At 49.5% G+C, this 27,008-nt stretch overlaps 1 protein-coding gene across 6 annotated transcripts in view; it reads left to right on the forward strand.

The window, feature by feature from the left end:
* Positions 1–27,008, forward strand: part of PITPNM2 (phosphatidylinositol transfer protein membrane associated 2) — a 155,378-nt gene that overhangs the window by 8,667 nt on the left and 119,703 nt on the right. For 2 of the 6 annotated variants that reach the window (XM_021074064.1, XM_021074067.1), the window contains exon 1: positions 21,834–25,346. The exons of 1 other annotated variant lie outside the window; for it this stretch is intronic. The gene's annotated coding sequence lies outside the window, so the exon portion shown is untranslated. Of the gene's footprint in view, positions 1–21,833; positions 25,347–27,008 lie in introns of those variants that run through there. 3 more of the 6 variants (XM_005670599.3, XM_021074068.1, XM_021074070.1) reach the window with 3 other exon arrangements.

The following is a 27,008-nucleotide window of genomic DNA, read 5'->3' on the forward strand; positions in this document are numbered from 1 at the left end:
TTCCTCACTCATTAGAGAAAGAGCAGGGCCCCAAAGTGGCCTCGTGAGGATGTGGCAGCAGTTAAGGGAGGAGATGGAGGCCAGCGCTTCATCTCTGGTGACTGTGGCTCCTTTGAGCTGGGAGAGCTGAAGGGCCCATGGCCACTGGGCTGAGAAGAGACATGGGGGCCCCTCTGGGGTCCCTTCAACAAGAGTTAGAGGGTCTGAGGAGTTCCTGTTGTGGCTCAGTGGGTTAAAAATCCAGCTAGTATCCATGACTAGGTTCGATCCCTGGCCTCAACTCAGTGGATTAAGGATCCAGCATTGCCATAAACTGCAGCGTAGGTCGCAGACCTGGCTCAGATCCCATGTTGCCCTGTCTGTGGCTGTGGCCGGCTTGTGACCCCTCCCCTGGTCCCATGTGCCACATCTGTAGCCCTAAAGAGAAAAACAACAGCACAAAAAATAACTCCAAAATGAGTTAGATCTGCTTTCCCTAGATCTCCCTATGCTGTCTAAGCCAAATCCTGGACTGTCACCTTAATGTGGTTTCTGGGGTCCAGGCGTCCTACCCACAGGCCTCCCTCCTAGGGGCAGGGCTGAGTGGTGCCTTTTTGGCTTCCTTGGAGCACTTGACTGATTCAGAACTTGGAAGAGGGTTTAACAAAGCCTCTGATGAAAGGAAACTTGAAAAAAGTGGTCTGGCCCACCTGCTCTCCCAGGAGGATGCCTTCCAAATTTTTCCTGCTCTCAATGAAATCCTAACCTGCTTGGAATGATGCAGACAGAAGGATTCCAAGCCTCTGGCTATGCTCAGGCCTGGATGCAGAGAGAAAAATGGAGGTTCTGGTGTGTGCAGAGCCTGGGAGGGGCAGGAAGGGCTGCTGGGCAGATGCCTAGCAGAAAAAGAGGGCACTGGGCAAGGTTTGGATACAGAAGGAAAGAAGGTTGGGGAATGGGAGATTTTTTTTCCTTTTTTTAAAACTGAAGTGAAATTCAGAGTTCCCATCATGGCTCAGTGGTTAGCAAATCTGACTAGGAACCATGAGGTTGCGGGTTTGATTCCTGGCCTTGCTCAGTGGGTTGATGTTCCGGCGTTGCCATGAGCTGTGGTGTAGGTTGCAGGTGTGGCTCGGATCTGGTGTTGCTGTGGCTGTGGCGTAGGCCAGCAGCTGTAGCTCTGATTCGACCCCTAGCCTGGGAACCTCTATATGCTGCAGGTGTGGCCCTAAAAGGACAAAAGACAAAAAACAAACAAACAAAACTGAAGTGAAATTCACGTAACTTAAAATTAACCGTTTTTGTTTTGTTTTGTTTTTGTTTTTGTTTTTGTCTTTTTGCCATTTCTAGGGCCGCTCCTGCAGCATATGGAGGTTCCCAGGCTAGGGGTCCAATCGGAGCTGTAGCCATCAGCCTACACCAGAGCCACAGCAACGTGGGATCCGAGCCATGTCTGTGACCTACACCACAGTTCACAGCAACACCAGATCCTTAACCCACTGAGCAAGGCCAGGGATTGAACCCATAACCTCATGGTTCCTAGTCAGATTCGTTAACCACTGAGCTACGACGGGAACTCAAAATTAACCATTTTTAAATGTATGGTTCGGTGTCACATAGTACATTCACGATGCTGTTCGACCTACACCTCTGTCTAATTCTAGAGCAGTCTCATCACCCTAAAAGGAAACCCCACACCCATTAGTAGTCACTTTCCATTCTCCCTCCTCCCCTGGCCCCAGACCACTAGTAATCTACTTTCTGTCTTTGTAGATGTACCTATTCTGGATATTTCATATAAATGGAATCATATAATATGTGACCTTTTATGTCTTGCTCCTTTGACATAGCATGGTGTTTTTGAGGTTTATCCATGTTGTGGCACATGCAGTACTTGATTCTCTTTTTGTGGGTAGTATAATGCGCATAACATCCAATTGACCATCTTAACCATTTTTCAGTGCTCAGTACAGTGGCAATAAGTACATTCACGTTGTTGTGCAACCATCACCATAATCCATCTCCAGAACTTTTTCATCTTCCCAAACTGAAACTCTGTCCCCCCTAAACAGCAACTTTCCATTTCCTCTTCCTTCCAGTCCCTGGCACCTGCCCTTCTGCTTTCTGTCTCTGTGAATTTGACTCCTTTGGGTACCTCGTATACGTGGAATCATACAGTTTTTGTCCTTTTGTATCTAGTTTAGGTCACTGAACAATGTCCTTTAGGTTCATCCATGTGGTAGCACGTGTCAGAATCACCCTCCTTTTATTGGCTGAGTAATATTCCACTTTATGGACAGACAGAACACTCATCTGTTGAGAGACTCTTGGGCTGTTTCTGGACTGACGAGATGCTGGCTTTGGCTTGCCTCTGGATGGTGAACAGTGAAAGAAAACTGGACCAGGAGGGGCCTGTGGGTCTGGGAGACATGAGTTGTACCATTCCCAAGGTAGAATGGCCTTTGAAGATTGTACTTTTCTGTGCCTTGGTTTCTGCATCCATCCAACGGGGGGAACAGGGTGGGGAGTGATGCTCCCTTCCAGGGATGCTGTATGCATGCTTTGAGAGTCTGGATGAGAGGGTGTTTTTGTGAACTCTCAGTTGCCCTGCACACATGAGCCATTGGCTTTCTGGTCAAGGACAGCCCTGTTCTTCTTTAGTTGTACGTATAAGGGTGGGTGATGTCTGGGGACTCACCAGTGACTTCCACTTGCTCCCTCACAAAGCTTCCAGAACCAGATCCACAAGGTGTGTCCTCAGAATTCCTGTTGTGCCTCAGTGGGTTAAGACCCCAGCTAGTATCTGTGAGGATGTGAGTTCTATCCCTGGCCTTGCTCAGTGGGTTAAGGATCAGCATTGCCACAAGCTGCCTCATAGATTGCAGATGGGCTCGGATCCTGTGTTGCTGTGGCTGTGGTGTAGGCAGCAGCTGCAGTTCTGATTCAACCCCTAGCCTGGGAACTTCCATATGCCGCAGGTGCAGCCCTTTAAAAAAAAAGAAGGTGCATCCTGCATCTCAGTGGCCTCCTGAACACTCACTGACTCCCAACTGATCACATTAGGGGAGCCAGGGACCCACGGTCCCTGAAGCACTGTCCCCTGGGCCCCCTCCTTTGAGCTCCAGGAAATCAAAGCCTGGAGGATGACATTGGCAGCCTCCTGGGGTGGCTGAGTCAGAGCAGAAAGTCAGGCTGGAATTCACTAAGTCACACTTGCCTTCATTAGGCTAATTAACTTTCTATGTGAATTAGCTCTGTGAGCTGACTTAGGAAATCCATTATTGGGCCCGGCCAGTTCGTGTGCAGTGGTGCCTAGGAAGCCGATCCGGACATTTCCATATCCACCAATTAAGGCTGCTTAATTATTAACTTAGGGCTGCGTGGCTAATGAGGAGTTGCATTCATTGTGTGCTTCTTGAGAATTTTAAGACCGTTCAGAATTAGCCGCAATATGGTTAATGACCATGCTAGAAATTGTAGGTTACGATCCATGTTATAGATTATTGGGAAGATAAGCCAAGGCTAAGGGCTGATTTGTGCAAGGTCTTGTAGATGGAGAGTGAGAGGTGCTCAGCATGTGTAGAGCAGGCTGCTGCAGGTGGTTTCCAGCCCACACACAGCTGGTACCTGGAAAGGCTGCTTTCAGAGGGAGTGTCCATTCACGTCTGGGGTCTCAGGCTAGCCCACCCTCCAGGACGCGATGCACCAGGCCGCCGATTGACTGGGCTCTAGGGTCACTTACTCTATGCCAGGTCCTCCACGGCCCTCTGAGGTTAACCCCCTTGGACAGATGAGAAAGCTGAGGCCCAGAGGGGAAAGCTGCCTTCCCCAAGGTCGAGTGGCTGATAGACTCAGATCCAAGCAGTCTGGCTTTGAAATTCTAGGCTAAATGGCTACTTTAGTTTATTGATTTATTTATTTGGGGGCTGTGCCCTTCGCATGTGGAGATTCCTGGGCCAGGAATCAAACCTGTGCCACAGCAATGGCAACAGCAGATTCTCAATACCCACTGAGCCACAGGGAACTACTCTTTTTATTTTTTTAAGTGGGAAAACTTGAAAACCCTTGGTGCCCCTGGAGAAGGAACACTTCTTACTCTCAAGTCGCAAGAGGCGCCTCCCCAGGAGGCCTGCTCTGAACGGATCACTTGTGTGTGTATAGGAACCTTTGTGCCCAGAGGGCGCAGTACCTTATGCTCTCTGGCACCACCCACATGGAACCCATTTGACCGGGACCCCATGGATGACAACCTTGGGAAACTCTTCCTTGGGAGCACAAGTGGCGTTTCGTTCCTGGTGTCCTGGGCATGCTGTCTCCTGTTCTCAGGGTGGAGGGACCACCTTTGCAATTTAGGTGTTGGTCACCAAGCATCACCAAGCCCTCATGCAGCTGCAGCTGGGAAGACGGGGGTTTCAGGAGGTACAGACTTTATTTTTAGCCCCACAGCCTCTGTGATTGTATCACTATGGAGATGCCAGCTGGGGGCCCATGAGGCTCTGCGCTTTTCCTGCTGGTGGGGAAGGAAGGCCCTGTTTCTTTCCTGGAATGTGGCTCCCCAGGCAACCTGGGCTGCCTGATAGAGACCTTAGTTGTTGTGCACCCGTGTGTGTGTGTGTGTGTGTGTGTGTGTGAGAGGGAGACAGCAGACAGACAGACAGATGTTGCTGATGCTGATGCAAAAGAACTAGCCCTCTCCTTTGGCCCTGCATGGAGCCCATCATCCATAACCATCTTGTGCTTTGGCCAAACTGCACTGGAGTCCAGAGGCCCCATTTTGGCTATGCTGTGTGACCTTGGGCAGGGTTACCTCAATTCCCTGGGCCTTTATTTCCCTTTCTGAAAATTTGGGATAATAATTCCTGCCTAGTACCTGCTTCTCTGGATCTGGTGATGTAATCACTTTGGGCAAATTTTGAATCTACAATGAGGTTCAAGTGCTGTGTGTGTATGTGTTTGTGTGTGTTGAGTAATTATTCTAATGCCAAGGTTGCCCTCAATAGGTCATCTAGAATTTTTCCTACTTCTTCTTTGTCCAATTTTCCCTGTATATTGGCTTCATTCAAAGGCAGGGGAAGAGGAGATTGAAGGGGAAAATATTCTAGTCCTTTTCATACACTATCATAAAAGATCTATCGAGGGAGGTTGACTCCATCCCCCTTCCTGCCACCTGTGTCCCCCTGCCCCGCCCCCATGGAGTTTCTGAAAATACTCTGTCTTCCGTTGCTGTCATAGATTTACAGCCCCACCTCCTGCAGGAAGTGACACTCAGCACATTTGCTCTGTTCCCACAGTGGACATAACTGAGGCTCAGAGTGGTTAAAGTATGTATCCAGAGTTGCACAGCCATAAGCACCAGTGCTGGAACCAGAACTGAATTCTCTTGACTCTCCAGCCTGTGTTTCTCCATCTCTGCAGAGAACAGCAAGCAGAAAGTAGACAGACACCAGCCAGCCTTGTCCGGGGCTCCTCTAGCACTTGCCTTCTCCTTTCTTCTAACATCTCAGGCTTGGCTCTTATCCAAAAGAAGAAAATGACAGGGAGTTCCCATCGTGGCTCCGTGGGTTACAAACCCGACTAGTATTCTTGGAGATTCAGGTTCAATCCTGGCCTTTCTCAGTGGGTTAAGGATGCGGCATTGCTGTGGCTGTGGTGTAGGCCGACAGCTGTAGCTCCAATTTGACCCCTAGCCTGGGAACTCCCATATGCCGCAGGTGCAGCCATAAAAGAAAAAAAAAAAAAGAAAAGATCAAAGTGGTACCCAAACAAAAATCTTAGGCTTAGGGCGTTCCCATTGTGGCAGTGGTTAACGAACCCAACTAGGAACCATGAGGTTTTGGGTTTGATCCCTGGCCTTGCTCAGTGGGTTAAGGATCTGGCATTGCCGTGAGCTGTAGTGTAGGTCACAGATGCAGCTCATATTCCGCGTTGCTGTGGCTCTGGTGTAGGCCGGCAGCTAAGCTCTGACTAGACCCTGGCCTGGGAACCTCCATATGCTGCGGGCACGTCCCTAGAAAAGACAAAAAAAAAAAAAGTCTTAGGCTTGTGCTAGAGCCTCAGGTGGGCCTTGGGCTGGACCGCACCTTGTTTTTGCTTATATATGGAGCACCTGGCCTCCCCCAGGCGCCTGGAAGCTGCTTGCATCTGAGGCCTGGCTGAGCTGCCAGCTCAGCGGAAAGTCCACATGCAAGGCTCTCATGCTCTGTGGGGAGGCATCCTTGGCAGTTCCTGGCTGGGCCTGGTCGCTGTGTGTGAACAACATCTGTCTCTGTGGAACCCTTGTGCACCTGAGGTCGGGCATGGCCTTTTATGGCTCTTGCTTGCTCATTGTCAGGGAGTGGAAAGATAAATACCTTTTCAAAGAACAGTGCCAACTGCCCAGGGTCCCCACAGCTGCAGAGCAAGTGGGAGATGGGCCTGTAGGGGGAGGTGCTGCAGCCCCAGGGATGCTGGTGGTGGGGTGTTCAAAAGAATCGACACCCCCCCTTTCCCTCCCCCCCACACCGCCTGCTCCAGGGAGGGGGAGTAGACAGCTTGGATTTGAAGTGTGCTTCTGTGATGGATCTGCTCTCTCTCGGAGCTGCTCTGTCCTCACCTGCCTTTTGGCTGATCCTGAGGTTTAAGGACAAAGTGTGCACAAGTGCCTAGTACAGTACCTGGTGCCTCACAGCTTACTGAGCACTTGGAGCCCCATGTCTGGCCCCAGAAGGTGCTGGAATGCTTGGTCACAGGATAGGGATGGTGGCTGAGAGGGCAGGGACTATTGATTGGGGGCGAGGGGGGATGTGATTTGAGTGATTCCAGACCAAACCCTCCTTCTGCCTCCCAGAGCCTCCTGTTCTGTGGGTCAAGCCCTGGGCTCCCAGGTCTTTGTAACCAAGCACCACAAACTGGGTGGCTTAAAGCAACAGAAATTATTCTTTTTCAGTTCAGGAGATCAGAATTCAGATTTAGGATTGATTTCCTCCTGGAGGTGCGGAGGGAGAACCTGTACCATCCCCCTTTCCCGGCTTGTGGTGGTGACCGGCTTTCCTTGGTGACCTTGACTTATAGAGGCACCCCTTCCACCCTTCCATCTGCCTCTGTCTTCACATATTGTCTTCCTTCTGTGTGTGTCTATTTCTGTGTCTCTTTTCCCTTTTTTTTTTTTTTTTGTTTGTTTGTTTTGCCTTTTTAGGGCTGCACCCATGGCATATGGAGGTTCCCAGGCTAGGGGTCCAAATGGAGCTACAGCCGCTGGTCTACACCACAGCCACAGCAACTTGGGATCCAAGCTGAGTCTGTGACCTACACCACAGCTCACGGCAACACTGGATCCTTAACCCACGGATCGAGGCTAGGGATCGAACCTATAACCTCATGGTTCCTAGTGAGATTTGCTTCCACTGTGCCATGACGGGAAATCCCTCTTCTCCCTTTTTTTATAATACCAGTCATAGTGGATCTGGGGTGACCCCATTCCTAATCCAATATGACCTTGCCTTAATTATATCTGCAAAGATCCTATTTCTACATAAGGTCACATTTTGAGGACGTGAGTTTGGGGGGACACTCTTCAAATCAGTATAGTTTCCATATTTGTTGAGTGGATGGGTAAGTGATGAATGACTGTGAAAAGCCATCCTTGTATGTCTGCTCAGGTGTGTTGATGGAGAAGACCCAGGGCTGCTGCAGGGGCAGCTCCAGGATCTTACCCTCTTCCCTGCAGACTCCTTGACTGCTGGTCTCTGCACTCTCCTGCTTCCTGACTCAGCGAGCTTTCAAGGTGACAACAATAATGTTTATTACAGGCAAAGTGTCATGACACATCCAGTGTTCTCTGCTTCCTTCCTGCCCAAGATCTCAAAGCTTTCTTTGTTTCTCTCCCCTCCCCCTTGGTACCAAGAAAGATGGTAGGGATAGCTTGGTGATCTTGGACAAATCAGCTCTCCTCTTTGGACCTTGGCCTCTAGAGTTTACAAATTAAAGAAGCTAACCTGGGTGCCTCTCAAGGTCTCTTGGTCTATGATTATTTCTGTTTTATTGTTGAGAAAATTATGGGCCAGGAAATCATGTCCTTGGGCCCCACAAGAGGGAGGACTCAAATCCAGATGCCCTTATTCCCAGCCTGTCTCTGAATTCTCTGCCACTTCCTGAAGGAAGCCTTCTATGATTGACCTGATTTATATGTGGTTCTGAGGGTCCTCCCTGTGCCCCGTGTATGATACATGAATTCGCAAATGCTGTTCTGATGCTATGCAGGTATGTGTGTCGGGTCTCCACGTTCTTTTCCCCTCCCTTTCCTCTGTAAGTAGGAGCGATTCGCTTTACGTCTCAGTCTGTGCTCCCCGAGTCTGGCACCCAGCACAGGGTGGGTTACATTGTGTTGTGAATCAGCCTTAAAATCATAAGCAGATAATTAAATACTAGGAGATATACCAAAAGGAAGAAAGAAAAAGAACCTAGATGGTTTCAGTGGGTGCCAGAAAGGCGTTTGATAAAGGTTAACATCTCTCCCTTTTAAAAACAGTGATTGAGGGGCAGGTGCAGATTTCAACATGATAAAGAAGTTCTCTAATCTGTAACAATTTAATCCTTCATAGCAAAACACTCTAAAGCATTTTCCAAGGTGTGTTTGAGGAGCACAGGAAGCGACTGGGGATTGCGTGAAAAAGAGATTATGGACCAAACAGCGCTTAGAAGGCAGGAGGCGCTGCTCTAAAAGGTGTTCCCTCAATGTCAGTTGCAAGACAGGCAGACCCTCTCTTATCACTGATAATCATCACTTTAGATTGAAGCCAATGCCCTGGGCTAGGAAAGAAGGGGACTAGAACTCTTAGAAACAAGGTTGCAGAATTGATGTTTTGAGATGGATACTGCTCAGGTGTTCAAAGGGGATACACTGAAAAATAATTAGAAGTAATAAGATGGTATGGTGGCCAAGTCAAAAGATAGAAACAAAACCCGCCATCACTTTCTGGGGTGGAAACTGGTTGATCAACGTCACTGGAACAACTCTGGCACCTGTTTGTTCGGGTGTCGACAAGCCAGTGGCCTTATTTTCTGGTTAGAAATGAGAGTAACACTCTGGCAGCCTCGGGCAGCTGTCAGCATTACCTTTGGCTTCTGAAGCCCAGATTCCCAGCGAAATGCAAGGGCAATAGTGCCCGGCTCAGTACTGTGAGTTGTCCTGGGCTAAGCCACCCATTTAAGTGTTTCAGTCTCGGGGGTGTGACTGGGAATCAGGAGGCCACTTGGTGGCTGTGGGGTTTAGGATGAGTTCCTTAGCCTCCCAGGACCAGAATTTCCTTACCTGTGAGGGAGGGATCACAACCTCATCCTCACAGGGTCCTTGAAGTTTCAAACTCTGTTGGCACACCACTGAGCTGTTGTTACAAAGTTTCAGAGGCTGTTATTTCACCTCAGCACCAACACTGGACAATGCAAGCAGCCAGAGGAGGGTTGGACCTTCCTTCTTCCAGGGGACAAGACTTTGGGAGTCCCCACCACCACTTGCCAGCTTTGTCAAAGGTTACTGGCTCTGGTCTCCTGGAGGCCACCATGTTGAGTAAAACAAGATGCCAATGCGACGAGTCTGCTTGTCGGAAGTAAATCACAAACTTCTGTTAGAGAGGCCTGTGTACTGGCGCAACCACAGCACTGTCAATCATCTGAGGACATCCTACCGGCCAGCTTGATGGGGACCGAGGGATTGTTCATATTTCCCCAATAAGGATCCTGCTCTTTCTCGAAGGCACTTCTAACCTCTCTTTGAATAAACAATGGGCCCTTGGGAGTTCCCATCGTGGCGCAGTGGTTAACGAATCCGACTAGGAACCATGAGGTTGCGGGTTCAATCCCTGGCCTTGCTCTGTGGGTTAAGGATCCGGCATTGCCGTGAGCTGTGGTGTAGGTTGCAGATGCGGCTCGGATCCCGCGTTGCTGTGGCTCTGGCGTAGGCTGGCAGCTACAGCTCCGATTCGACCCCTAGCCTGGGAACCTCCATATGCCGCGGGAGGGGCCCAAAAAATGGCAAAAAGACAAAATAAATAAATAAACAAACAAACAAACAATGGGCCCTCTGGAAAATTCATTCTTTTAGGGATCGCTGAGTCAATGGCTGGCGAGGGCTACCAAGGAGCGGATGAAGTTCGGGGTCAAGAACTGGGCCACCCTGGGAGGTCTTGGGAGGCCCGAATGGGGGTGCGGCTGCCAGAAATCCCTCTAGTTGAAGCACTGGGTGCCCCTAATTCCTTGTAAGGTAGCGGTCCCTCCTCCTTGTTACTTTTCCTTCCTGTTACTTTTCCTTCCGTCTTAGTGAGGTTTGGCTACTGTTAATTCTTTTGTCTTATTTTAGCCATAGTTGTTTGTGAAGGGAGCCAAGAGAACTTGTATAACTTTCCCAGGATGGAAGTCCTCCTGCTTTGTGGAAGCTTTTCCTTGAAGCCTGGTCACCTTGCTCAGCAGGTCAGCACACGTCTAAATGGTCAGGGTTGCTGCCCGCTTGCTGGCAGGATCATGGAGGATCACAGGCACAAGCTGGTAGTGTATGCACCCATCCCTGGAGAGAGCTCTAACATTGTAACCAACTTGTTGGAAGGTGATGGTTTTTTTGATCTACTTTCTGATTCTTTAGCAATATGTTCTTCATGGAATGAAAAGGTAGTCTGTAATATGGTTTAAAAAAAATGTATTTTAGGAATTCCCTGGTGCTGCAGTGGGTTAAGGATCGGTTTTATCACTGCAGCAGCTTGGGTCCCTGCTGTGGCTTGGATTTGATCCCTGGCCTGGGAACTTCTACATGCTGCGGGTGCGGCCAAAAAAAAAAAGTATTTTAAAATTGTTTAGATCACCTCTTCCTTTTGCAATCTGCTGTTTGAAAAAGCACATTGAATGCTGGCTTTAAAAAAAAATCTAAAATAGTTTTTTAAATTAAAAAAACTCTTGTTCTATCAAACTCTTTTTTTTTTTTTTTTTTTTTTTTTTTGTCTTTTTGCCTTTTCTTGGGCCATTCCCGTGGCATATGGAGGTTCCCAGGCTAGGGGTCCAATCGGAGCTGTGGCCACCGGCCTACACCACAGCCACAGCAACGTATGATCCAAACTGCGTCTGCGACCTATACCACAGCTCATGGCACTGCTGGATCCCTGACCCACTGAGCGAGGCCAGGGATTGAACCCACATCCTCATGGATACTAGTCGGATTCGTTTCCACTGCAGCACCACGGGAACTCCCCTGTTAAACTCTAAACATCCGCATTACTGCCCTATCTGTGGTGTATGTCTTCCTTTAATATCAGAGACTGATTTTTCTACATAGATCTCAATGATCAGTTTCTCTCTCCCCTCAGCTTCTTCCTTCCTTCGCAACTCGACTCACAGTATTCTAGTGTTTAGAGAATAGCATTTATTTTTCCACTGCTTTTCTTCACTTGTCATTCACTCAATGCTTCACTCATTTAGTCTTTCATTTCTTCAAAAATGGAATTTCTGTCATGGTGCAGCGAGTTAAGAACCTTACTAGTATCCATGAGGACAAGGGTTCAATCCCTGGCCTCGCTCAGTGGGTTAAGGATCCTTCGTTGCCGCTAGCTGTGGTATAGGTCACAGACCAGACTCAGATCTGGCATTGCTGTGGCTGTAACATTGGCCTACAGCTGCAGCTCCGATTAGATCCCCCAGCCTGGAAACTTCTATATGCCGCAGGGTGTGGCCCTAAAAAAAATTACTAGAACATCCCAAAAGTTATATGTGATGTTACTGGACATTGACAAGGTTTTGAAAGATAAATTAGATCAAATCATGCTGTATACCTTAAATGCATATAGAGATATAGTCTGTCAATTATATCTCAATAAAACTAGAAGAAAAAAGGTAATTAGATACATACTAAATTTATGGAAGTTACAAGTCCTTAGGTTACAATAAAGTAGTCAAATAACAAAAGAGTTCATAAAGACCACATATGATACGAAAAACATGGTTTTGATAAGTAATACATTATACTTGCTGTCAAATGGCAAAGGGCCAACAGGCATACGTTAGACTTCTTTATTCCCTGTTTGCAGTCTCCCAGTATGTGTACTTTTCAGGGAGATTCTGTGTATATGTGACTATATATTACTTTAAAACACACACACACACACACACACACACACACACACTCTCACGACTGCCTCCTTTATACACCTGCTATTTTGACCTAACAATTCTTCAGTCTGAAGGTGGTCCACTTTTGGTTCATTTGGGCTGCCTGGGGCTTTTTTTTTTTTTTTTCCCCTTTTATGGCTGCACCTGCGGCATATGGAAGTTCCCAGCCTAGGGGTTGAATTGGAGCTGCAGCAGCTGCTGGCCTACACCACAGCTTGTGGCAATGCTGGATCCCTAACCCACCGAATGAAGCCAGGGATCGAACCTGCATCCTCATGGATACTAGTCAGGTTCTTAACCTGCTGAGCCATAATGGGGGCTCCTGTGTCTGGGGCTTTTTAATGATGGGCTCAGTGTTTGGCTGATAGAGGCACCACCATTTCTTAAACCAGCTCCCTTTCCATGGAGTTTTGCATTGTAACTCAGAAAATTGGGAGCAAACAGTGCCACAGTGAGTCTCCTGATACACAGGTTTCCATGCAAATAGACTTTCAGATCTGCAGAATAAATTTCCAGAAGCAGAATTGCCAGGTCAAGGGGTATTTTCCTTTTATTTTCAGAAGCTACTGCATAACTGCTCTTCATGATGGTAGGACCAATTGACACTCCCACTTAGAGCGTGGGAGCGCTAGGCAGTGGTTTTTAACCTCAAAACCCCAGGCAAGGAAGAGCTTTTAAGTAAAATGAAAACCTGGAGAAAACCGTGTGAGAGCCTTTCTACCACAAAGGGCAGCTCTAGCAGAGTTCCTGGCCAGCCCATTAGGTGCCCACCCTTGCATGACAGAGGGGGGCGACCCCAATTCCTCCAGGCAGATTGTGGCCTTGAAGGTTCCTTCCTGGTGAGTATGTGGTGGTGGGGGGGGTGGCAGTTGCCCAGTCCTCCTCTGTCAGCTAGTCCACCACCACGTAGCTGAGAAGCACTGGGAGCTTTAAAATGACACCAGGATCTGTAAAATTACAAAATAGTTTTGCTAAGTAAGGACATTATTTTTAAAGAGGTACCGTTCACGGCCATTACCGGGGGTTGCAGGAAAAGAGGGGTAGGGAGTTAGTGTTTAATGATTATAGAGCTTCTGTTTGTTTGGGGCAATGAGAAAGCTCTGGAAACAGACAGTGGTGCTGGGTGCACAACAATGTGAAGGTGCTTAATGCCATCGAACTGTGCACTTAAAAATGGTTCAAATGGTAAAACTGATGTGATATATAATTAACCACACCCTCAGAAAAGCTACAATTCCCCCGTAGCCATCCTCTTAGGAACTAAAGGACACTAAGAAATAGAAAAGATCTAATCTAAGAATAAAAAGAGAATAAATGGCACTTTTATAACCGCTTGCTCTATTAGCCACGTGGTTCACATTTCACCTTGAACTGTCTTGATGGTGCCTGGTGCCAGCCTGCCTGCCAGGGTACCGGAGCCCGTCCGGGAGGCGTTGGGGCTTGGGGATGGAGGGAGCTTGGGCTGGGACTGCAGGGGCTCCACAGTCCTGGCAAGAGTCCCATCTCCAGTTGGGAGGTTGGGGCTAACCCACTCTCAGCCCCTGGTGCTGGGCCTACCCTTGACTGTCTCATTGCTATGTCTTTAAACAAGAAGCCTGTCCAGGGCTTGCTGCTGGATGTTTTTGGAGCCTGATAAGAATGAAGCAAGCAGTGACCTGGGTGCGTTCCTCATCATGATATTTCTGTGTCCCCAGTGGCTTGATGCGTCAAAAGAACATTTGCCCAGCCCCTTCAAGAAGCCAGTGAGCGGAGCAGGTGTCTATTTGAAACTACTTGGTAGCAAACTGCAGATACTTCAAGCAGATGCTGGGGCTGGAGGTATCTGACTGGCAAGGAAATGCTTCCCAAAGATGTCACATGGGCCTTGGCATGGCCACCCAGCTTCCCTGGGGCACTGGGTGTTACGAGTGAAAATCGCCATCCCAGACTGTATTCATCGCCAGGCCACCACTGCTGTTGGTCTCAGTGCCCTCAGAGGTATGGACGTGCCCATGTGCTCACTGTCCTGGCCAGGGCTCCCCTGATGCTGAGTGAACCTTATGCCATGTGTGGCCTAGGGTTCTGTTTTCACGCACCTTTCTCCATGTGTGGGATTTGTGGTCCTCACCTTCCTTGCAGAGGGAGAAGTGCTAGTCCCAGGAAAGACCATGACCTTCCACTGATTCCTTGGCCTCAGAGACCCCTGACCTGGGCCCGTGTGTCCCAGCCACCTGATGACTGGAGAACCTTTACTTTTGTCTTTTTTTTTTGTTGTTGTTGTTGTTGTTGTTGCTATTTCTTGGGCCGCTCCCGCGGCATATGGAGGTTCCCAGGCTAGGGGTTGAATCGGAGCTGTAGCCACCAGCCTACGCCAGAGCCACAGCAATGCGGGATCCGAGCCGCGTCTGCAACCTACACCACAGCTCACGGCAACGCCGGATCGTTAACCCACTGAGCAAGGGCAGGGACCGAACCCGAAACCTCATGGTTCCTAGTCGGATTCGTTAACCACTGCGCCACGACGGGAACGCCCCCAGAACCTTTACTTTTTAGGGCTACACCGGTGGCATATGGAAGTTTCCAGGCTAAGGGTTGAATGGGAGCTATAGCTGCTGGCCTACACCACAGCCATGGCAATGCCAGATCCGAGCTGCATCTGTGACCTACACCACAGCTCATGGCAGTGCTGGATCCTTAACCCACTGAGTGAGCCCAGGAATCAAACCCGCATCCTCATGGATTCTAGTCAGGTTCATTGCTGCTGCCAGCTTGTGACTTTTAGGATCAGATGCTGCCTCCAGCTGTGTCGATAACCCTCACTTTACAGTCAAAATCTGGATTCCAGGAGGCAAGGCAGCTGGCTAGCACTTGAACCCAGTCCGTGTGCTGCCCTAGGCCCTGAATGCTCTGGTTGATGCATTTTAAATCTTTGAGGGTGTTGGTTATAAAAAGACTCTGAAGCTCTGGGCTCATAGTTGACGGAAACACCGCCGACCTGCCCTACAGGTGTGCTTCTCCAAAAGCTCCTGTCAGAGCATCACACCAGCCCGCTGGTGGCGCAGCCACCTGTGACAAGTTTCCATTTGACTCATGGTTGTCAAGAAGGTGACACGACTTAACCATCTTCACAGGGCGCTGTGATTGCTGAGCTGACACAGCTCCGCTCGTGGGTGGCAAGCGTATGCTTCCCATTAAGAAAATTGCTACTTTTGAAACAAGCTCCGAATGGAACTTTTTTGCTTTTACTAAAATTAAGAAAATAATAATAAGACAACCCGCCCAACACCCCAAATTTAAAAGAAGAAACAAAGAAAAAGGAAAATAAAATAACGTCAACCCAGAAAAAAATCTGTTATTCAGCCTGGCCTCAGATCTCAGCAGAGCCACATGGACAGAAGGAGGAGGAAATTCACACGGAGGTGAGGTTAAGCTCCTCATCCTCCATCCTTCTGGGGGTGGTGGTACCTAATCCTTGTCCCTGCCTCCCTAGTGAGACAAAGCTCAGGCAGAAGCAGCTTCTGTTTGCCCCTGAGAATTCCCAGCGGTTCCAGGAGGCAACTGGAGAAATCCCGAGGGTGCCCACAAAAGCGGAGCTGTCTTGCTGAGTGAAGTCTTGTTTGGAGCACTTGAGTCCTGAAGAGATCCTTGATAAAGGAGCGCTGGGTGTTATCATTGCTGCTCACCCGGACAGCAGGGGTAGCAGTTCAAAAGCTCTGTTCCTGACCTGAGGCCAACCTTGGGGCCTCGGGAGTTCCCCCTGGCCCGGCCTGTGGTGGGGATGGGCCCTGGGGATGTCACCTGAACCCTGGAGCCCGGCTGCTATCAGGGCTAAGACATAGCTTTCATGGACAGGCCATGTGTTTGACACTATTTACCGCATCCACTAGCCAGATGGTCTAAACAACCCGTCAGTTGTACGGGTATGTAAATATTTTCCGTCATTATCATGGTGCTGCCGTGTTGACATTAACAAGAAGGAAGAATTACGCTTGATGCAGTCAAGTGCCAGACAGGCTGCAGGAGGGCGCGACATTGGGGGCAAGCTTGGTTTCTTCTTCTTCTTTTTTTTTTTTTTGTCTTTTTGCCTTTTCTAAGGCCACTCCCGTGGCATATGGAAGGTTCCCAGGCTAGGGGTCTAATTGGAGCTGTAGCTGCTGGCCTACGCCAGAGCCACAGCAACACGGGATCCGAGCCGCGTCTGCGACCTACACCACAGCTCACAGCAATGCCAGATCCTTAACCCACAGAACAAGGCCAGGGATCAAACCCGCAACCTCATGGTTCCTAGTCAGATTTGTCAACCATGCACCACACGGGAACCCCAAGCTTGGTTTCTTCTTGCTGCCTCTTTCTCAGACACCGGGACCCTCATCCAGAGACCCTGGGGAGCCTTCCTCTCAGAGCTCTCAGCCAAGACAAAGTTTGTTATTATTTTATTTTATTTTTTGTTTTTTTTAGGGCCGCATGCTCAGCACATGGAAGTTTCCAGGCTAAGGGTCGAATTGGAGCTGCAGCCTACACCACATCCACAGCAACGCCAGATCTGAGCCGTGTCTGTGACCTACACTGCAGCTCACGGCAACACCAGATCCTTAATCCACTGAGTGGGGCCAGGGATCGAATCCACATCCTCATGGATATTAGGTTCATTTCCACTGAGCTACAATGGGAATTCCTCAGCAAGACAAAGTTTGATTCTCATTATGTATAGTATGTTTTTCACTGTTAGCAGAGCTCTGTGGCCAGCATATTTCCCTCTATGCTTTGCCTACCAGGAAGCCCACAACTAAGTTTTGTTTTTTTTTTTTTAAACTCATTTGCATGCAGATTGTCTGCAATTAGGAGTCTTAGTATAGAGGATCATGTGAAGTGTTTTAGAGGCCAGGCCTGGGGATGGGGGGTGTATATCTCTCTACTGATAGAACTAACCACACAGTCCTGCTGAGTCCAGGAAAGCAAAAGTGTAATTTAGGAAGAGGAAACTGGACCCAGCCAGACTTGCAAAGGAAATGTTGCAGAATGAACACATTCAATTGAAGGACACGGAGATTAGAGTAAGAGGTTCCAAGGGAACAGAGGTGAGAATTGCAATGAGTGTGTCTGCCTTGTAAACTAGATACAGGTCATTTGGATTTTAGTCAGTGTTTTGGATTATGTTTCAGTGTTGCTCTCCCTTCTGCCAAAACTACAGTGTTGCAGAATGTTGGTGCTGACTGGAGAGGCCTCTTAGACCTCAACCTCCTTATTGTACAGATGGGGAGACTGAGGCCCAGAGAGGGGCCAGCTGGAACGCTGTCCACGCTGTACCAGGCCCTGCTCTGGACAGGACAATCAAAAGTCAAGTAACTGAGTGACGGCTTGAGTGGATCAACCAATAGCCTGGTTAGCCCATTGGCTCCTTGGAGGAATCCACCAGCCTTTCCAGCAGCTGTTTGAAACTCAGCACAGGGTGTGATTTCAGCCTTTATTCCATAGGGATTTGGGGAGTGGAAAATGAGTCTCTTCCTCAGACTTATTCGAGTACTGACTTCTCTCAGTGACTCACACATGAGCATGTAGAGGATCTTCCAAAGTCTCACATTACGGATAGACATTTCCCCTAAGCTCCTTTAAGAGCCTGATGCTTGGTCAGTTCTATCCCTGCAACAAAGCACTCCCCAGTTTAGTGGCTTAAAGCACCTTTTGTTTGTTCATGGCGTGGCAACTTGGGCAGAGCTTGGTGGGAACTTCTCTGCTCTGCTGGTGTTGGCTTGGACAGCTTGATCTGGGGTGGAAATCCATTTCCAAGATGGCCCTGCTTCCATTGCTAGCAGGTCAGTACCCGGGCTCAACCGTATCCGCTGAGGATGGGTTCTCCTCCGTGTGGCCCCTCCTCTTGGCTGGACTGGGCTTTCCACAGCTCAATGATCTCCAGGCCATTGGAGATGGCTACATGATGGCTGCTGCTGCCAGGGAGCAAAACACAGACACAGCCATGCCTTCTTGCCCTCATCCTCCATCCTTTTCTTTTTAATATGATTTTTTATTGTAATAAAACATGCGTAGTGTAAAATGTACTGCTTCAACCGTTTTTCAAACTGAAGTAGAGTTGATTTATAATATCATGTTAGTTTCAGGCATACACTTTAGCCTTTTTTCCGTGTACAGTTCAGTGGCATTAAGTACAATCACATTGTTCTGTCACCGTTACCACCATCCACAGAATTCTTCTCATCTTGCAAAGCTGAAACTTTGTCCCTATTGAGCTCTAACTCCCCATCCCCCTTCACCTAGCCCCGGGCACCCACCATTCTACTTTCCATATCTGGATTTTTTTTTTTTCTTTTTATGGCCGCACCTGCAGTGTATGGAAGTCCCCAGGCTGGGGTCGAATCAGAGCTGTAGCTGCCAGCCTACACCACAGCAAAGTGCCACCAAATCCAAGTTACGTCTCTGACCTACCCTGCAGCTTGAGGCAACGCCAGATCCTTAACCCACTGAGCGAGGCCAGGGATTGAACCTGCATCCTCATGGAGATAACATCAGGTGCTTAATCTGCTGAGCCACAATGGTAACTCCTGACCCTATGGATTTGACTCCTCTGGGTTTCTCATAGAAATGGAACCATACAGCATTCGTCCTTTTGTGACTGGCTGACTTCACTCAGCATAATGTCCTCCACGTTCATCTGCGGTGTATTATGTGCCAGGATTGCTTTCCTTTTTAAAGCTGCATACTATTCCTGTGTATAGATAGAGCACATTTTGCTTATCCACTCATCCGCAGACACTTGGCGTGCACACCTTTGGCTGTTGTGAACAGCGCTGCTGTGAGCAGTGTGCTGACATCCACTGCAGTCTCCACCTTCAGTGCTTAGCCAGGCCTTCCTGAGGCTCGGGTCCAAACCCCACATGGTGTTACTCCCTCCCCCTACCACCCCTGTCGTTCTGCTGGTTAAAACAGATCACAGGGCCAGACTAGATTCAAAGGACACTCAGAGTTCCTGCCATGGCACAGTGGGTTAAGAACCTGACTCCGGTTGCTGCAGAGGTGTAGGTTCTATCTTGGCCCAGTGTAGTGGGTTAAAAGGATCTGGTGTGGCCATAGCTGCAATGTATAGGTAGCAGCTGTGACTCAGATTCAGTCCTTGGCCTAAGAACTTCCATAAGCTGCAGGTGCAGCCACGGAAAAAAAAAAAAACAGACAGGGACTCCTAGGGGCCCACTGAGAGCCACCCAAGTAACGGTCTACCACAGCCACTCTGGGAAAAGCTCTTTGCCGAAGAGGCCAGGTGGATCCACTCACACACACCCACCAAGTCCTGGGCCCTCTCTCAGATGCCTCTGGAAGGCCCATGCTTCCAGAGGCAGGGTTCTGCAGGTTCTGTTATTGGAGAAGCTCCAGCCGGACCCCAGCTGTCCCCTCCCTCCTGGGAGCCCTCGCCGTCTGCTCTGTATCGCTAATGGCTGCGCTTCTTATTACATAATCTGTTATTCTGGGCCCCACCAAGCCCTGGTTACTTGTCAAAAGTTTCTAAAAGCCAGCTGTATCAGCTCCAGGCAACTGGGGGTGCTGCCCCTCCCTCGTAGTATTAGTCACTCTGTACTTAGCTAAATTTAACTTTTTATCATCCAAATGATATTTTTATGGGCTTGGGATTTTACATAATGCTACCAACTGCTGCAGGCTAAGAATTTCTCCTTTTTGTTATGCGCGTGCGTGTGTTTCTGTGTGTGTGTGTGTGTGTGTGTGTTGAGTGTCTTCCCCCATGAACTTTTGCACACGCAAGGCAGCACCATTCAGCTCCTTGCTCTGCCCTGCCCTCCCGGGCCTGAGTTTGTTTCTGCAGGCTCTATTTTGCCTTTTGCCAGATGCAAGAAAATCACTCCTAACAGCTTTCTAATGGCCCTGCTGCCGCTGCTTCCTCCTCACTCAAGGCCGCTCCACTCTGAAGGTGTCCGAGGGTTCCTCTGCTGCCTCCAACAGTTTGGACTTCAGAGAGAGAAGTTCAGGTTCAGAGGGTGTTGAGAAAACGGAAGGAAGGATCCACAAGGGGGTTAGTGGGAAAGGAACAAGAAATAAGAACTCCAGCCAAGCCACCCAGGGGTGGGGTCCAGGATGCAAGGTCTTCCTTTTTCCTTGTGACTTTTTCTGGAGCTCCCACTGGGAACGGTGGCATGCCCAGGGGACTCATGTGTTCCACATGGTGACTGTGCATGGGAGGTGCCTGCTGGTGTTTTCCAGGTGGGGAATTGGAGGATCGGGTCACAGGGGAGCAAACAGTAGCAGTGGTAATTACACAGCAGCAAACACTGGGTGCTTACTGTGTGCCAGGCCCCGTGCTCAGCACTTTCTTTCATGAGCTCCTGGGAGCTTCCTGGCGGTCCCATGATGTAGGTAGTAGCGTCAGCGCTCTTTAGAGATAAGGACCTTGAGTCCAGAGGGGTTAAGCCACTGGCTTGAGGCCACAGAGCCAAAAGATGGTGGAGGCCAGATGTTAAGACCCTTCCAGGAGTTCCCATCGTGGCTCAGTGGTTAACGAATCCAACTAGGAACCATGAGGTTGTGGGTTTGATCTTTGGCCTTGCTCAGTGGGTTAAGGATCCGGTGTTGCTGTGAGCGGTGGTGTAGGTCACAGACGTGGCTTGGATCCCGAGTTGCTGTGGCTCTGGCGTAGACCGGCAGCTACAGCTCCGATTAGACCCCTAGCCTGGGAACCTCCATATGCTGCAGAAGCGGCCCTAGAAATGGCAAAAAGACAAAAAGAAAAAAGACCCGTCCAGCTCCATGGCGCCTTTTCTTCACTCAGCGGCTTCCTGGGGGCAGGTGTGCCGAGGGACCGAAGAGGTGAACTCAGACTGGGCCCTTTCTAAAGCTTTGATAAGCTGCTTCCAGCCTCAACTAGTTGTTGGGTTTCCTCCTGCCAGCTGTCTTTAAAATACAGCGGGATGGGGAGTTTCCATTGTGGCTCAGTGGGTTAAGAACCTGACAAGTATCCATGAGGATTTGGGTTTGATCCATGGCCTTGCTCAGTGGGTTAAGGATCTGGTGTTGCCATGAGCTGTGGCCATAGGACTCAGCTGCAGCTCTGATTCAGCCCCTAGCCTGGGAACTTCCATATGCCACAGGTGTGGCCTTAAAAAGGAAAAAACAAACAAAACTAAAATACGGTGGGTGTGCTGTACAGTAGAAACTGACAGAACACTGTAAACCAACTCTAATGGAAGAAATAAAAATCATTTAAAAATAAAAATAAAAGTAACTGCAAAAAAAAAAAAAATACAGTGGTGTGTACACTGTGCCTAGGCATCTCTGGGAGAATTAACCAGAGGAACCAGGTTAATTTGCCTTTGGGGAGAGGAACCAGGTGCCAGGGAACAGGGATGAGAAACTCACTCTCACACTTTAAAAAAAAAAAATATTTTCAGAAACAAACGTCTTGAGTTCCTGTCGTGGTGCAGTGGAAATGAATCTGACTAGAAATCATGAGGTTTGAGGGTTCTATCCCTGACCTTGCTCAGTAGGTTAAGGATCTGGCATTGCTGTGAGCTGTGATGTAGGTTGCAGACAAGACAAGGCTCAGATCTGGTGCGGCTGTGGCTGTGGTGTAGGCTGGCAGCTGCAGCTCCGATTAGATCCCTAGCCTGGACACCTCCATGTGCTACAGATGCAGCCCTAAAAAAGCAAAAAAAAAAAAAAGAAAAGAAAAGAAAAAGAAATACAAATGTATTGTTTTAAATTATTTTATTAAAAATTAAGAACTTGTAGGTATGTACCTAAAAGAACCAAAAAAATATGTCCACACAAAAACATGTACATGAATCTTCACAGAAGCACTATTTACAATAGCCCCAAAGTGGAAACAACCCAAGTGTCCATTAGCTGATGAATGGGTAAATGAAACACAGTTGATCTGCACAATGCAGTGTTATTCAAGAATGAAGCACTGACATATGCTCCTATGTGGATGAACCTTGAAAACATGATGCTGCGTGAGAGAAGCGAGACACAAAAGGCCACGTGCTGTACGATCCCATTTATGTGAAATGCCCAGGATAGACAAATCCATAGAGACAGAAAGCAGATGGTGTTAGCCAGGGGCTGGAGGGAGGGGGTGTGGGGAGTGAGTGCTACTAGGTATGGGGTTTCCTTTGGAGGTGATGAAGATCTTCTGGGACTTGATAGAGGGGATGATGGCCCAACTTTGTGAAGGTACTAAATGCCGCTGCATTGTACAATTTAAAAGGGTGAATTCTGTGGCATGTGAATTACATCTCGACAAATCCAAAAATTAGGAGCCATGCCTTCAGATGGGATCAAAGGATGGGCTGCCCCCAGCTGTTGCCAAATAACCTGGTACCACTGCCATTTGCATCCGTCCCTCTTTTTAGCCACCTGCCTCCAGGTCTCCATGTCAACGGGGCATGGAAACAACAGTGTTTAACTCCAGCCGTGCTACCCACTCATTTGGAACTTGTACTTTCAACCAGGGCCAGCTTGAGACATGTGGATGTCTGGGCGAGCTAGAAATTTGGCACCCCATCAAACCAGTATTCTTTAAGTGTTTGTTTGACATTTATTTAGTGGGCATGAGCAGAGACTGATATTCTATTATTAGACATTGTGTAGAGAAACAGATTCACTTACTAATTCATGTCCACTGACTGAAAGAGTTAGAGATCTGAAAAATTTTCAGGAAAGCAATTCTGACTTTTGTGTTATCTTCCAAGGATGGAGGTGTTTTTTTTTTTTTTTTTTTCTTTTTTCCCTCCTGCAGTTTTCCAAATCATTCAAGAGGCACGTTGAAGATTTATTTAGATTTAAGACTTATAAAGAGAGGCTCTAAGATACAGCACGATGATTACAGTTGATCACACTGTACTGTGTAAGGGAGATTTGCAAAGAGTAGAACTTAAGGGTTCTCGCCACAAATTAAAAAAAAAATGTGGTGATAGAATAATAAACTCCACGGTGGAAACCCTTTCACAATGCATACGTCTGTTGGATTATCACCCTATGCACTTTAAATATCTCATGATTTTATTTGTCAATTATATTTCAATAAAACTGGGGAGGGGAACTCGAAGAAATGCAGTGTTTTCTTTGTGTTCCTGGCAAACAGCAACACATCATGCATTATTTAGTTCCAGAAGCTCCCCTTCTGACCCCCCAGGAGCCCAGCTACAGGTGCGCCTGGAACACGCATGCAACAAAGCCCAGCACAGAATTGTGTTCTGCGGAATTGTGTTCTGTTTTGATTTTCCATTCCCCTTAAGGGAGTGGCCAATGTGCTTTTCGCTCTTTGTGGGGGAGGTCGCTGGAGGAAACCCAGGTCCTCTGGCAGCATCTTCCTACTTCCTTCCAGGTTCTTTTTACGCCCCCTGCCCCTAAAGCACTGTCCTCCTAGGAGCTGCCTCACATCTTAAGTTGACCCTGTGTTCAACCTTTTGGATTTTAAATGCTTTTTTTTTTTTTTGTCAGAAAAACCTTCTCCTCACCGTGCACCTCTGTGTGAGTAGTATGCATCCTTTCTCGCTGCCCCTGCGGATCTCCTTTGGGCGGGTATGAGTCACAGCTGACCTCCTCACCCTGGGAGAAGCTTCACGGTTGGGGGGGGGGGCTACTATGTTGCCATGGCAACCTCTAACCCTCTAGGCCAGGTTTCCTGACTTCTCAAATGGGGAGACTCGTCTTGACCTCCCAGAGGGGTTGGAGGTGTTGTGATGAAAGCTAAGAAGTGGGATGGAGGAGAAACCCTGCAGAGGTAGGGTGCGTGTGCCAGGGCGAGCTATGGGTTCTGGTGGGATGGAGTAGGGGAGCCTGCGTGTCTCATGTGCCCAGCAGGGCTCTGGAACCCAGGACCCTTGGGACATTTTGTTCTTTGGGGAGTCGAGCGTGTGTGTTGGGATGGAGGTGCAGGGCAAAGATGGAGCTTCAACCCCTTCAGTCTCGACCCAAAGAGGAATTTGCAGACTTGGCCGTGGCTTCCCCAGGAGGGAGTGTGGGACTGTGCTGGGGTGGGCGGCGTGTGAAAAGCCAGTCTCTGTGGCTTGCAGCCACACCTCCCACTGCTGTGCCGTCGCTGGTTCTTTTCACCTCCCTAGTTAGCTTCTCTTCCTCCTCTGAACTCTTACTGCCTGCATCCTCACTCTGCAGTTGATCACTTTCGTCGTTCTGAGCCCCTGTGAAGTTCCCCTCTTTTACCTCTAGTGTCCCCAGAGCACCTGGTGCCTGGCCTCAGCCCTTGGAGTAGGTTTGCTCTGGAGTTGAATCAGTTCCTGGAGCAGTCAGGGCTTCTGGAGTCCGCAGGGGGCTGCCTACCTGTCCTGGTCACTGGAAGGCCTCCGGGCTGCTGCCTGCCTCTTGGGCACCTTACAGGGGATGCAGATGTGTCAGACAAACAAGAATATGTGTTGAGCTGCAGATGTGGGCCATGGGAGCATCCCTGGTCCTGCTGGGAGTCCTGGGTTGGGTGGTGGCTTTAGTGATACCTGTGCCTTTTCAAAACGGTCGTCTTGTAGGCGATTGCACCTGGGACACTCAGGACATCTATTTCGCTGCCTTTTTCATTTGGTTGCGCTTGTCTCTGATCTCTGGGTTTCTGGCGGACGTGGGCCTCCAGGCACACACTGCCTAAGTTCAGGGGCTTGATAGGAAGGGGAGGGTCATCTGCATCACCCCAGATGCTGACTGTGACCCTGTCCTAGGCATCAAGATGCTGGCAGCTGCTCCCTGAGCAATCTGGGCTGGTGTGTTGTGCCCCCTCCTTGCCCTGTCTTCCACCTGCCTCCCCTCTGCAGCTTGAGTTCCCGAGGTCCCACAGTCCCAAAGGTTGATGGGTGAAAAGTTTCAGGTTTGAGGCTGAGAGCTCCGAGCTGGGCTTCTGAAATAAGAAGACTTCCCGCATGTGCCAGGGGTGTGGGTTCTGGTTCCCTGAGCAGTCTTCCTTAGCAGGAGGAGCCCTGGGCAGTGTTGGGTGTGTCTGCCTACAGAAATGCATCCTGGACTGGGTCCCTTTGGTCAAATGAAGATTCTTCTAGCCAGGCCTCCCCTGTTCTGTGCTTTGGGCACATCTGGATTTCTGGTCCCTGGCATTGCTCAGGATGAGGCCTGGCTTTGTCAGTTTCCTCGGCGGTGCTGAGTGATCAATCAGCCGCGTATCTCACCCTTCCCCCGCTGGGCTTCTCCCTGCAGGATGCTGGCAAGTGTGTCCTCGTCCCCGACTCCCTTCTGAGGGCCCCAAGAGCAGGACATCGGCAGTGCCTTCTCCCCCAGACCCACAGGTAAGGACCCCCCTCCAGATTTGGTGTTTGGGGGTGCTGGAACTCTGTTGCCATGTCTTTCTTCCTAAACATCCGACTTCATCTGACTTACATGGGGGTAGGTCGTATTAATTGATGCTATTCCTTGCAAATATTGACTCCTCTCTACCAAGTAGGTAGGACTAATGTTGTGTCTCTAGTAGCTTTGGATTCCAAATTAAACCTCTCCTGGTGCCCTGTGTTACTCTCCCCTGTAGAGATCACCTTCTCTTCTCTTGGCTGGCCTGGCTCAGCCTGGCCCTTCCCACCCCAGACAGGCCAGGAGATTGGGGGCTTCTCAGCCTGGGCGCTGCCTCACCCTTTCCCATGAGTCGTGGTGAGCAACACGGAAACAACCGTGTGTGTGTGTGTGTGTGTGTGTGTTGTGTCAGCGCTTGCATGCGCACATGCATTTTCAGGTAACACCTCCTTTGATGAGAAACAGGCTGGGGACTGTGGTGTGCTGGGGTCCTCCGTGGAGTCAGGACAAGTGGCTGAATCTCCCAGGGACCTGGCTCTTTCTTTCCTGCCCTGAGTCTAGGAGCAGGGTCCCCCACCCCCACCCCCACCCCCGCTCTGGGTTTCCAGTCCATCCCTGTCCTATTTCACTGTAGGTCCCGAGCCTCAGGAACAGGCCTCACTGAGCAGAGTCAGTGCCAGGCACATAATAACCAGTGCAGAAGCCCTAACAATACCCGCTTTACATGAAGCACAGAGATGGCAAGTATCTAGCTCAAGGTTACACAGCTAATCTGTGGTGGGTTTGGAAATGGACTCCAAGTCTAGACTCTGAAGCCCATGACATGGTTTTCCAAGTATGGCTGGACTTGCCCGTGGCCTGGGGGGCCTGGCTCCAGGTGAGTTCCGGCCCTCCCCAGGGCCTCCTCTCCTCCCTGGAAAATGGGGTGCAGCAGACAAGGCCTTGGCTGCGGGCCCCTCACTCTGTGTTTCCGCATCAGCTCTGTGGGCTGCCTCCTAGAATTGCTCATTCTTTTCAGTTGCTGTGAAAAGGCCTCCAAGTGCTAAGGAGGGAGAGTGCTAGGTTGTATGTTTTGTTTGCTTGTTTTGTGTTAATTCTTTCCAAGGTGGCAGCTGGGTGTGGGGAGGGCTGGCCTGGGCGTGGGGGCCCTGACTCTCAGCCTCTCTGTAGTCACTCGCTGTCCTGCTGGCCGGGGGGCCTGGTGAGCCCTCCTCTGCCTGCACGACCTGGCCTGAGCACTGATACCAGCTCACGTGGGTTGGAGGGGCTCTGCTCTAGCACAGCCTTTGCTTCCTGTTTCCTCTTCTACAGGAAGGGGTTCTTGTCCTTCCTGACAACCGCATGCCCAGGTTCCCTGGTGTTAGAGAAGGTGGCCTTACAGCCCATCTCATTTGCAGGCCCTCTCTTAGAATTCCTCAGCCACGTTCATTTCCCAGCAAACGTTTACTGAGTGCCTAGTATGGACCAGGTGCGCTCCCAGGTGCCTGTGTGGCGCTTCTGCCCTGGTGTTGGCCCAGCACCCGCTCTACGCTCTCACTTCTGCACTTTGCATATGCTGTTCCAGTGCCCTGAGGTTCCCTCTTCCCGCCTCCACCACAGGCTCCCCCGCAATGGGGATGATCTCGGTTGTCCCCTACCTGCCTCCGAGCTCCTCCTGGGAGTTT

The sequence above is a fragment of the Sus scrofa genome, chromosome 14, assembly GCF_000003025.6.
Source record: "Sus scrofa isolate TJ Tabasco breed Duroc chromosome 14, Sscrofa11.1, whole genome shotgun sequence".
NCBI classification, from domain to species: Eukaryota; Metazoa; Chordata; class Mammalia; order Artiodactyla; family Suidae; genus Sus; species Sus scrofa.